The following is a 12,821-nucleotide window of genomic DNA, read 5'->3' as shown; positions in this document are numbered from 1 at the left end:
AAATTTAAACGACTTTTTTTGTTACCAGTTAGTTTCGAGCACTAATTCTGAATGTTTACGGCTCGTCCGCCAGACCAACCCGTCTCAGAATCCCACGCCACCGAAATGTCCCTTCACACGAGTGTAGGAGTGTAGGAGTTTACAGTGCGACGAACCTAAATAATCTTTATTTATTTTACTTAAATTTATGTAGGTATAACACTTCTAAGCTTTATTAAAATAATTAAATAATTAAAAACGTGACAAAAAAACTTTATTACGAAATATATTTAGGTAAATGTTATACAAACAAGATTTTTTTGTTATTACATTTTTATCATGTACCTGCTTAATTCAATATTTAAAAAAAAGCATTGCGACAATTATCAAAAAATAATCGATTATTTTATAACTTTCATTTATATTTTGTATTTATATCGATTCATTAAGTTTTATTCATTATATCATTGTAAAACACATTTGCTTAACATGTACTCATAAAAGATTCTTCTCCGAAAAATCTAACATTTTTTTTAAAGTTGTTTTTGCAGTCTGGTACTATTAAACAGGTTGTTAAGGCATTTCCATTTACCGCCTACGCTCTATACAGTTCAGAACATTATCAAAATAAAGCTGAATAAAATTTATCGATATCCCCCGAATAAGGAACCAGTTTGGCCCGCTCTCTGATTGGAGGACAGAATACTTATACGATATATGAGAGTGCATACTCTTGTAGCACATAATGCAACATTGACTTTATAATCTGATGCATTTTAAGTATTCCCACATTGGTATCTTACCTTGTTAAAGACAAAGCTTTGCATATCTATCTATATATATAAAATCGAAAGGTCACTCACTCATCACGAAATCTCAGAAACTACAAGTGCTAGGAATCTCAAATTTTGCATAGGAGTTACTTATAGAACGTAGGTGCTCGCTAAGACGGGAATTTGCAATATTCGACTTCTAAGGGGTTGTTTTTGGGGTCGAAAGTTTGTATGAAACTTCGTTACTACAAATGCTAGAAGTCTCAAATTTTGCATAGACGTCACTAGGACGTAGTCATGGAGACAGAAATTAATAATAACATAGTTCACGCGGGTGTAATCGCGAGCGGGCCGCTAGTATTTACTTTAAAGCTAAACAGTTATAGCTAACGAAATGGAGAAGCTTTTACGATTAGGCAAGCCAGTATAAATCAACTTAGTGCGTAACAGTGTTAAAAGCATCCAATAAAATAAAATATTAAAGCAGCATAAAACTAAATCGATATTAAAACACTTATTAAACTCGATTCATCGATTTCGGAAGTAATAATCGCGAAACACTAGTGAAAGTAAATGAAACCCGAGCCATACAAAATGCCTAGATTTAATCACATTGTAAAGCGGCACGCGTCGAGCAATCATAAGTTATTCGTTATAAATCCCAACTTTTTATGTACCACTAAACTGTTTTATTAGTTATTAACACGTGTTCAACGACTAAAAGACTAAAACATTTGTAGAAAAGTCCGATCATTAACATATAAGTGTGATGTATTACCATTCATATATTTCGGTTTATATTATGGTTCACCAGGTAATTGTGGCCATATTTTATTTCAATACTAAACTAATTTACTGCATTTTACATTAACTTAAATTTATGATATACTTATTACAATCATTTTGTTTAGGTGGTTTTAGATTTAATCTGTATTACGTAGATCGTTTCATTATATGTTAATTTATGATTGTTAATTGTTACACTATAAAGCTGTACAGCCATTATATTCTTTTATGAATTAGAACTATGATATTGTGAAAGATTTTTTAAATATTATTCTAGACTCTTATAAACGGTTTTAAACGATATTTTAACGTTTTTTTTTTATCAAAACATAATAGGTTATTATACGTTTAATAATGAAATAATTATTACTTAACACAGCATCAAATTTACATTAATAACCGACATAAATCAATTATTCGTTTCAAACAGTCATCGACTTTTAAATCGTAATAAAATGTACAAACGGCAGTCAATTTATTTATTGCCTTTAAGTTGTAAAACGATATTACACGGTATAATGACGTGTGGTTATTGGCATTTATTTTAACCATTTTACCATCAATGACCGCTTCATCGTTTATTACAATAGTTTCATTAATATCAAACAAAACAAATGCTTCCTCACTTTTGATTTATCCCAACAGCCTGTAATACTTATAGGGAGTTACATCTCATTCTTATATAAGAATCTATAGACAAAATTATTATAAATATTGTTTTGTTTATCATGGTTTCAAATGTCAATTTGAACCCATGTTTCTTAAAAACCGCGTCAAAACCCACTACTTTAACAATTTTAATACGTTGTCTAAAATAAAAGTCATTTTCGTCCATATGTGTGGAATTCGCTTTAACATTTTTAAAAGTACTGAAACCTCTAACAAATTAGTTAGCTATCTATAAAAAAATATTTCAATAATTATAATCTCTATACAAAACCTTTTTATATGAATTTTATACTACATCCTATAAATAGATATGCTACAAAAAAGAAATCCTCCTAATATACGAGTATAAGGTTACATTGTTATACAATGTTGGCACCACATGCGAGCTACATACATACATACGATGGATATAAACTGCTTGATTTATTTATTGCTCGTACAAAATGTCAACAATGCACCCATTTTAAAAGTGAAACGAAAAGGATTATTCAATGGGTGTCCAGGTATTGTGACTGCCCGGTTATGCAAATGAGTACCCTGAAACCGAAAGTGCAGCCTCGTCCTAACAAAAGAACGAATAATTGCATAACCTTTCATAAATTATCGATACGCGTTAACCAAATTATTCTTTTGTATCTACAAATAAAAAATAGCTCGAAGAAACAATGAAACATCATTGCTTATATTATTCCGCCTGTCTAATTTGAAAGGGCAGAATTAGCATAATACGGCTTGAACATCAATATGGTATTTTCGGTACAATATTTTGGTATTTGTGGGAAAGGAAAATGATTTCGGTTTCGAAAGCCTCAAAATATTTGCATCTAAATAGTTCTCCGTTGACGTTATCGCCGAGCAGTCATTGCGTGCGTTTTGCATATTTCAAGAACGTACGAACGACTATCGGGAACGTGAGCACGAAAGGAATTCGTAAAGCGCGATCGTGTCATACACAGTTTGATAAGTGCCTTACTAGTGTTGTGATTTATATTCAGGTGTGTCGTGTTGCCGGATAGTTACGGTTTTACGGTCACGATAGTGGTGGGGCTGAGTGTAGTTGACGATTCGTTTATCGGTTATGTCGACGACAGGCGATGACGCTATCAGCGCCATGTAAAGTAGATCTCTTTATATGTGCCACCTTTAGTATCTTGTTTATTGCTTCGAGGTAATGGTAGTATAGAATCAAGGAGGGTATGGGAGTTTGATTGAAAATATTTTGTGGTTAAGAGAAAAAAATAATAATTCTTATTCACTATCGTACCTAATGTTTCATAAGCTTAGTACCTAATAATAGTTAGATATATACCTATAGCATAAATAATTATGCATTTAGCTTCTCGCTATGTCCACCGTAAAACTATATGCATAAATAGCATATTAAGCATAGTAGCAAAGGCCTATCCTGCTATATTCAGGATAACCTGGAGACTCAGTATTAAGACATTCCATTTCCATTAAAGCATTTTTGTTTTTGACTTTTCTCCGAAATCTGAGAGCATTGCGTGTTGAGTGGCGGAACTCAATAGAATTCAATCTTTATTGATTAAACTTATACTGGTTATACTGGATGTAGTAAAGTTTCATCTGAACGGGCTAAGCAACTCAGAGCAGCTTGCTAACTGGCCGCCGTCCGCCAGTGGGGTGCGCCACCCCAAATGCCGCGCTTTGCCTTGTTGTCAAATGAAAATATGAAATATTTCAAAGCAAGAAAATGAAAATATGAAATATTTCATTTCCTCGAGTGAGAATCAAACACAACCACAACTTGTCCCATTTACAATCGCTCGCTTGTGCCTCTGCGCCTAGCCTCAATAATAAAAATGAAAAATATAATTAAATAATAACAATACATAGAAATTTTAATAGAGAAAAACATATGGTATAGAAATCTATGGCTTGAAGATGTCCTTATAGTCTATAATAAACTAAAATAAAACTGACCTGAAAAAATTTTTCGTGATAATCGTACAAGCGTTTGTAAAATTTAAACAGTAGAACTGCATTTTAAAAATCTCAAATATATAGTAAGTATGTGCAAAAAATATTCACGATATATATTTGTAATGTAAAATTAAATTACTTTTGCCATAAATTCTAAATGGCTCACATTTTCCACATCCATCATTTATTTGGTTAAGTAAAGCACAATGTTAAAAAATTAGTAGGTATTTATCCATTAAGATGACAAAACTAAAGCTTTTAAATAGTCAATGTCTATATAATTCTGAGAAGCTGTCGTGGTGCAGCGGCATAAGTGTGTGAATGTAACGCGACGGTTGTGGATTCGATTTCCACTCGAGGAAGTGAAATATTTAATTACGTTTTTATTTCCATTTCTTCGTTCTGGTATCGAGGGAAAGCGCGGTGTAGAGTTCTGCAACTCAACACGCAATGCCTCCAAAATTCTGCAGAAAGTATAGAATGGAGTGTCTTAACACTAAGTTCCCTCTGCCTACCCTGCTGTGTGCGGGATACAGCGTGAAATTGAATATCTATATATCGTTATACTTCATTCTTATTATATTTACATTCAATTTGACAATTGTATCCACACATTTAATATCATATAAAGTTTTTATCCAACATATTTTGTTGAAACATATAGACTTTTTACTATAAAATGATGTTTCGGTCATATTTTACGATATGCCGTAGTATAAAATGGAAACTGCCCGCAGCTGAATTATTTGATTTATCGTTGAGAAGTCTAGCGTAATTAGAGGTACTGCGGGCACTGCGGGTATGATTTACGATTCTTAGTATGTAGGGAATATTGGAGCGAGAAATATGACATCAGCTTTTTGTTTATTATGTAGATATGGGAAAAGTGGCATGAAAGAGCCAGTTTACTAAATGAAGCAAAAAATATATTTTTAATTAAAGAAATGAAGATTTTTTTCCTCAAATTATTAATTATTTATTAAATTAAGTTTCGTACCAAAGAACCCTTAAATAAAATAAAAAAATAATAAAATATTCATTTTAAAAAAATGTGTAATTTGACTCTTTCATAACATTTCGGTATTGAAAGAGCCAGTCTTATATTATGAGGTACAACAGTGATAATTATGTTAATACAAAATTACAATAGAATACAAACATCAAAAATGTTCTGAATTCAATGAAATACCTATTAAAATGTATTATGTTTTAATTATTTAGACAGGATATTCTATACGATAATACTATTACAATACAAAAGAATTGAAGTTTTTATATAAGAGTATTTACTACAGGACTAGTAGACTCCAGTATAAATTACAAAATATTTTTTTTTCGTCGCAGTAAACTTTTAATAATAATTGCTTTAATTTCGAATTAAAACAATTATTAAAAATTCATGTTAGAAATATGTAAAGTATCATTATATATCTACATAGGTATATGATAAGAAGGAACAGCAAGTTCTTTAATTGGATGATATCTATCTACGATTAATACTAAAAATACTAAATATTAAATAAGCTATCGCTTTCAGCAGTTACTTTTAGAAATTTTTTGCTACTTGCTTTCAAACGTATAACATTCAAACAACAATAAATCGAAATTTTCATATTTTAAAGAAGATCTATAAACAATGTTGCTAACAATGTCAAAGATACGGCTAGTAAAATATTTAACTTTTAAAAATAGTTAATTACGTATTCATTATATGATAATGGATACCTTTGTTGTCATTGCGGTCAACTAGGTTTTTATAAATATGGAAGATATTTAAATATATCCATATAAATGTTGTAAGTTAAGTAAATATGCCGTTTGAAGAACCTACCTACGTAAAGCGACTTCTTCACTGTAGTTATGGCCAAGGCTATCCAGTTGTTAGCATATAAATGAATAGTATAGTTGTATCTTGCTATAGATTGTAATTACAGTGTAATAAATAGATTTTGGGGCGTGGTTTGTAATTAACATTTATAGCAGTGTTATAAAATATAAGAAATTATTTTAAAATAATACCTAATAATATAGGTTTTTACTATATTGATTTAATTAAATATCAATTCGAAATTCAGAATTTTTAATTTTTTTTTCAGCTTCACGCTGTATCCCGCACACAGCAGGGTAGGCAGAGGGAACCTAGTGTTAAGATTCCGTTCCCAACATTCTGTCGAGTTCTGGAGGCATTGCGTGTTGAGTGCCAGAACTCAACGCCGCGCTTTGCCTCAAAACCAGATCGATTTTCATTTTTTTTAATAACATTTTTATAATAAAACTTCACACAAATACATACAAACCGTGCAAACATCATTGAGAAAGTTATTTGTGCGTAATTGACTTACTGAGAGCTATAAATTGTTATTGGTTGTACTAATAAACTTTGACGATTAATCTTACTCATCCTCAATTTATTAACAAATATAGGCAGATGAATGATATCAAATATATACAGCTTACATTGTATATGTGAAATTGTTTATTTAGAATGCTAGTATATCATTTATCCAATGGTTAAAGCTATAGATATTCTTAAATATTTTTAATTATTTGTGTAAATTGGAGAAAATATTTCTTGTATTTCATCTATATAGGTATATCTTCTAGATCAAAATCTAAAGATATAATATTATGAGGCCGTCGTAGCGTTGGGGCACAAAAACGTGTGTAACGCAACAGTTGTGGGTTCGATCTCCACTCGAGGGTATAAATTATTATTTATTAATATTTTTATTTCTTCGCTGTGGCACCTAAGTGGCATTGAATTTTGCTACTAAGATAGCTTAAGATAGCATATCTTAAGCTATCATAAGCCTACATATGCTTAAGATATCTTAAACAATATCCCTTTCCTCTGCCTATCCTGCTGTATGAGGGATACAGCTTGAAGCTGAAGATAACTATTAATAATAGTATTATTGATAATCTTTTTCATCGACAATTTATCATTCTTAGTTTCACCCAAGTCCTTACTACGAAAATCTTGAGCCGTAAATAAATCCGGCATTTTAAGAACCTTGCCTCGAATTTAACGTGCATTTTCAAATACTTACGTACAATGCGACAATAAACCCTTTGAATTCCCGAACGTGTCAAATAAAGATTAGACGTTATAGCAAATTAAGCTTTATTCCGTTCTTCTAACGTTTAGATTTGTGTTGAAGAAAAATTGTACATGAGCTTGCACTGAAGCTACGCCAGAAATGGCGACTCACGATTTGAAAACAAATTTATGATCGGCCACGATAACGGGCTTGCGATAAAAATTTTGCCGTACCACAATAGAGCACGTAGGTATAGCTATATATTATATCTTACTGTAGAGCACGTACCTAGGTACGTATAACGCTATATACTATACCTGACTGTATAAGAGATATGCAGTAAAAAAATCGAGTTTTCATGTAAACGTGCTACACGACGGCGATGTTTCTTTCCGTATCTCACTCACGAAGTTAAGTCGTGAATAAAGAACAATTAATAAGTTTCTTAGATTTTTTTTAGTCACGATAGACGTGTTTATATATGTTTTTTTTCTACCTAGTGTTAAGACACTCCGTTCCCCATTTTCCACCTAAGCTCCCAGCGCCACGACGGCCTCAAACTTTTCATTTAGCTGTAGGTATTGTAATTTAATAATTAATAATTGTATTTAAAAAAAAAATTAGGAATTAAATTATATAAAGCAAGAAAATTTTAAAGTGAAAATTAACGGCATAGGTTAACGGTAGGTATATGTAGTGGTTAGGTTCATGTCCATCCTATACGCCATGTATTAATAGTAGGTAGCTACACCCAACAGACTACGGATGAAACAAATTTATTTCAAAGGCCATACGGCCTCGTTTATAAACAAGTTCTGTCTCTACAAAATGAAACACAATTCAATAAAGCTGAAAATGACTAATGGGAAAATGACTAACGTTAATCTTTTAGAAAAACAAAACGGTTATAAAATTTATAAAAAATAAAAAATATTCTTAAAAAAAAACCGATTAAGGTAACGTTAAGTATTAAGACCTACCAATCAAAACTTAAAAGTTTAGTTATAATTGATTAAATTTATGTCAGCACTATTTGAGCGACACAATAATAGTATCTCCAATGAATATTTTAATTTAACTCAAAGGTCGCTGGTATTTTAGCGGGAAAAATATTTTATTCTCATTAAATAGACAAAACTCCATAGCATATAAAAAAATAAAATATATGTAGGTATACTTACTTAAATAAAATAATCTCTATGCTTATAGAAGAAAATCTTACAAGGCCGCAACATTACTATTCCATGGTTTTCCACTGAAGAAAAATGTTCTGATGAAACAAAGCTATATCTATTAATGATTAAATTAATTAATCTTCGAAATAATTCGTTTTTAATACTTAAAATCACACAAATTAATCTTCGTTTTAGTAATCCGCGGCCATTTTGGTCCGTGCGTACGCGCCTGCGCGCCGCGAGCTGCGCGAAATTACAGGCCACACGCGCACCACCACCAACGCGTATAAAAATAAAATAAACGTAAAACAACGTCATATTGCGCACGTGTGCGTGAGCCGGTATTTATTTATAGGCTAGTAGCCATGTAAATGTAACGAACGTCCAACTTCTGAACAATATTTCTTGAGGTTTGCGAAACGTCTTAATTCTATTTAACCTATAATACCAACAATGTACCTACAATTGTTTTGTTACGAATCTATAAGTACTTAGTTGTCATTGTTAATTGAAATAAATTTTAATTTTCTTTTTTTTACTTTTACTTATGCAAAAACACATTATACAAACTGAAAAGTCATATAATAAGGACAGAATAATGCTAAATGACTAGAATGCAAAAATTTATGATGCAAATAAGTGCGTTATATAGGTAACTTATGAGAAAAATACTATAAAGAATAGGAATAAAATACTATAAAGAATAGAATAGGTTTAATATTTCAATTATTTAGTTTTCTTAAGACATAATTTATACACAATATTATAATACACTTACACAAAATACATTTAATCCAGCATTAAAGCTGCGTAAGCACCTTAAGGTACCTACTGCAGCTTTCAAATTATGAAGAATTTTTTATTTGTTTCATAAAAGTGCATCTCGATAAAACTAAATTTTATATATTTGAAAATTAGCCGACAGGGAGTTAAGTTAGAGGAGACATGGAGAGCAGTGCTAACGCGGTCGACGACCCGCCGCCCCACGCCTTGCACGGGGCTGGGCGGCAGATGAAGTGATTCATATTGACAAAAATATTTATTTCACATAACCTTACATTTTCAAATTCAAATTCAAAATATTCTTTATAAAAATAGACTAATGTAAGCACTTTTGAAACGTCAAATGAACATATAAAATTATTACCTATTTTGATTATAAAAATGTAATAATATTAAAAGAATATTCCCATTCAGTTTCTATGTCAAATTTACCTTACCGTAGGCAACCTTATAGTAGGTTGTGCCTAATATTAGGAAGGTATATAATGTCCATCCTAATTTATACTTGTAAGTTCAACATAATGAATATATCGTTAAATAATACCATAAATTAGCCTTACATGCCTATATAATTTAATATTCAAATAAAACAAATTCTACCATCTGGTTAAGAGCTTGGTAAATAGTCGCAAAATACACTCACTTTGAAATATACCTAATTAATTTTAATTGTTCACAACAAGAATAAAATTTAAATTTAAGTAATTTTACACAAAAATTGATTGTTGTACGTAAATATTTTCTCATAATAATCAGTTAACTTATTACTGTTGTAACCATATTAGTTAATATGAATATTTTTAGTCAATAATTAGTTAATATATGTATAATGGTCTATGCCATACAAGTACCTATTTATATAGTAAATAATAACTGTTTATCTTAGACTAGGTAGTTAAAATCTTAACCTATGTATTTTGAGAGAAGCAATTTCCTTAAGTAATGAGACATTTTAAGTTGGGTAAGTATAATCATTATTTATAACCAAAATCTCTGTAATGAATGTGTAGGAAGTGCAAATTATTATTTATTTATGTATGGATATTAATTTTATTTTACAACAATATTAAAAGTACTAAGAGTAGCACTTAGCTCCTATTGTAAGGTGATCAGGCAGAAATAAATAAATAGATACATATATAAAACAACTAGCTGCCTTCCTTGTTTTTATGAAATATCTGGCTGTAGAGCATTAATAATTTGAACATGTGTAAAACAGCGGGTGCCAAAGCAATTTTGGATTTATTCTCTACTGAAATTAAATTTCTGAAGACAATTTACTATACCTAATGATATAAGAATGGACATAGGCGACTAAATTATAGGACGTAAAATCGCATTTCAAATTGTATAACACATAAATATAAATTAAAACGTTTTATTTTCAACATATCCGTAGCTGCAGATGTCTGTAAAGTGGTAATTAAGTGAACTGCGGTTAACAAGTAAATACAAAAGTATAAACAATACGATAGACGTTATCATTTTAAAAATCTGACACTTGAAAAAATAATTACAGAGGTTAAACAGAAGAACATCTCAATAAAAAAGTTACCGCGTACATTTTTATGTCTTTATAATAATAACTAGACAACCAAAGATTTAAATTAAGATAGGAATTTCGGTCACAAATTACGTATTGTTTTTTTGAAGTGATTCAGTGGCAATTTTTTAAATAAGTTCCTTTTGTAGAAAAACATTTCTCCATTTTATTTTTAGTGTCATCCCAATGTTTTGTAAGCATCCCTTGTTTAATAATATATCTATGTAGGTATCTTAAGGTTTCCCCTTCGAAGAAACATCCTCCCCCACGAAAACAATAAATATGTCAGTGGAAGATATTACAAGACGTTAAGGCGGTACATCTTTACAAGTAAATTATTGCTCAGCAAGTTTCTGATGAGTTTTTATATTAAATAACTTTTTACTTTTTACGACTGTGGAGAGTAGCGTAGTTTCGTGTCTTGTCCATTAATTAAGGTACAGAAAAATTATACGTATAGATATAAGCAATAGTACCTACTACAGCTTTACAAATAAATATAAAACTTATAAAAAGATTTGTCAATAAAGCTTAAAAGCTCTTACTCTATTTTTTTAATACTAGCCCTACATGTGGTTTTCACTCGAATTAAATTGAAATAACTAAGAGTTGTGATTGACATATATCACATACTAGTGTCCGAAGTAACTGTAACCGCAGGTACCTACATTGCACAGTGGGCTACATTGAGGCCTTTTATAAATGGGCTATGAAATATTAAATGATTTGTTGAATATGAATGAGTAATTACTGAAATCTTTTAACTAACTTGACACTATAAATTTAGTAAAGAAGTATAAGTGACTTTTAAACAGATAATACCTATTTAGCCACCCAAAATCAACTTTGCCCGCTTTACCTTATTGTTATATTATAGCCAAATTATAGAAAATCTTTACATAATAAATTATAGTCTCTTTATTATTTTGATACTTTAGGTAGGTATAACAGGTACATACTGTACCTAAAGATTCATCTAAATCCCTTCTGTAGTTTTTGCGTGAAAGTGGAAGAAACATACCTATCGTATCTATCTAATGTATAGTAGCAGGATAAATAATCATAACTTAGTAAAAGTCCATATTTGATCATGAGTTTTTATGAAATATTTTTTTAGATTTATCGTAATTATTTCCAATACCTAAATAATTATCCTAGCAAAAAAAATCTTAAGAAACGATTTATTGATATTACAACAATACAATGTCGCTAATGTAATGATAGCGGTGACTTCACAACAGCAGTTATCTGTCAACCAGGCATTAAAGAGAAAGCTCCATATCCCAGGCGAAGCGAGGGAAAACACTTAAAAACACACATTGTAGTCGCCATACAAAGCAAACAAAACAGTTTCCCGCAAAAAAATCTGGAAAAAGCTCGTCGGAGAAAAACAACGTCTATAAAAGAAATAGCAAAGTTGGCGGGAGAATGCGGCTTGCTCAGCGCGACGCCATTGGTGACCCCTTCCCCCACCGTGGCCCCCTCGCCCCCTACCCACGACACTAACTCACTCTTCACTTGTTTTTACGGCCGCCATTTTGTGACGTTCGCTCTATAGAAACCGGTACGTGTGGCTGTGTGCGTGACAACGTTTTGCTTTTTATGCAGTATCATATCAGTTGGCAGCATTGCGCTCGGTTTCTAGGAATGCTAATATATATTAACTATATTATAGTTCTGATATAATAAGATATACTACCAATCCATATAGATATAAAATTTAATTTTATTTTTGTATTTTTTAAATGTTATTTTTATCTACTACCTAATTGTTTGAAATTCGAAAAATTCTTTATTCAAATTAGGCAGAAATCACTTCTAACTTGTTATTAACAGTGGACTTTAACTCTAATTTGTGCTTACGTTGTTATATTATACAATTCATAAACGAAGAAAATATATTATCTTATTGTAGGAATACATCTATATGTAGGAATATATCTATATACATATTTCTAATGATTTCAGATTAAACTACCATTAGGTGTCCCTCCAAATGAACATCTATAAATGCATGAGGGTCTGGATACTGGGGTGGAACGGTCATACATTAACATCCTGATGCTGCACATTAGGCTCCTTCTCATTAAAACGTAATGTTTGGAGTGAGAGGTTTTAATGTTACACA

The 12,821-nt window shown here is 30.9% G+C and overlaps 1 protein-coding gene across 2 annotated transcripts in view; it reads right to left on the bottom strand.

The window, feature by feature from the left end:
* Positions 1-12,821, bottom strand: part of Abd-B (Homeobox protein abdominal B) — a 74,443-nt gene that overhangs the window by 36,300 nt on the left and 25,322 nt on the right. Inside the window, exon 1 of one of the 2 annotated variants that reach the window (XM_085207803.1) lies at positions 8,374-8,637. The exons of the other annotated variant lie outside the window; for it this stretch is intronic. The gene's annotated coding sequence lies outside the window, so the exon portion shown is untranslated. Of the gene's footprint in view, positions 1-8,373; positions 8,638-12,821 lie in introns of those variants that run through there. 2 annotated transcript variants of the gene reach the window in all.

This window comes from Heliconius melpomene, chromosome 3 (genome assembly GCF_056956725.1).
Source record: "Heliconius melpomene rosina isolate 202511_hmr_F chromosome 3, ASM5695672v1, whole genome shotgun sequence".
Lineage (NCBI taxonomy): Eukaryota > Metazoa > Arthropoda > Insecta > Lepidoptera > Nymphalidae > Heliconius > Heliconius melpomene.
Note: the sequence above shows the minus strand (reverse complement) of the source record. Positions and strands in the feature narration are given on the sequence as shown.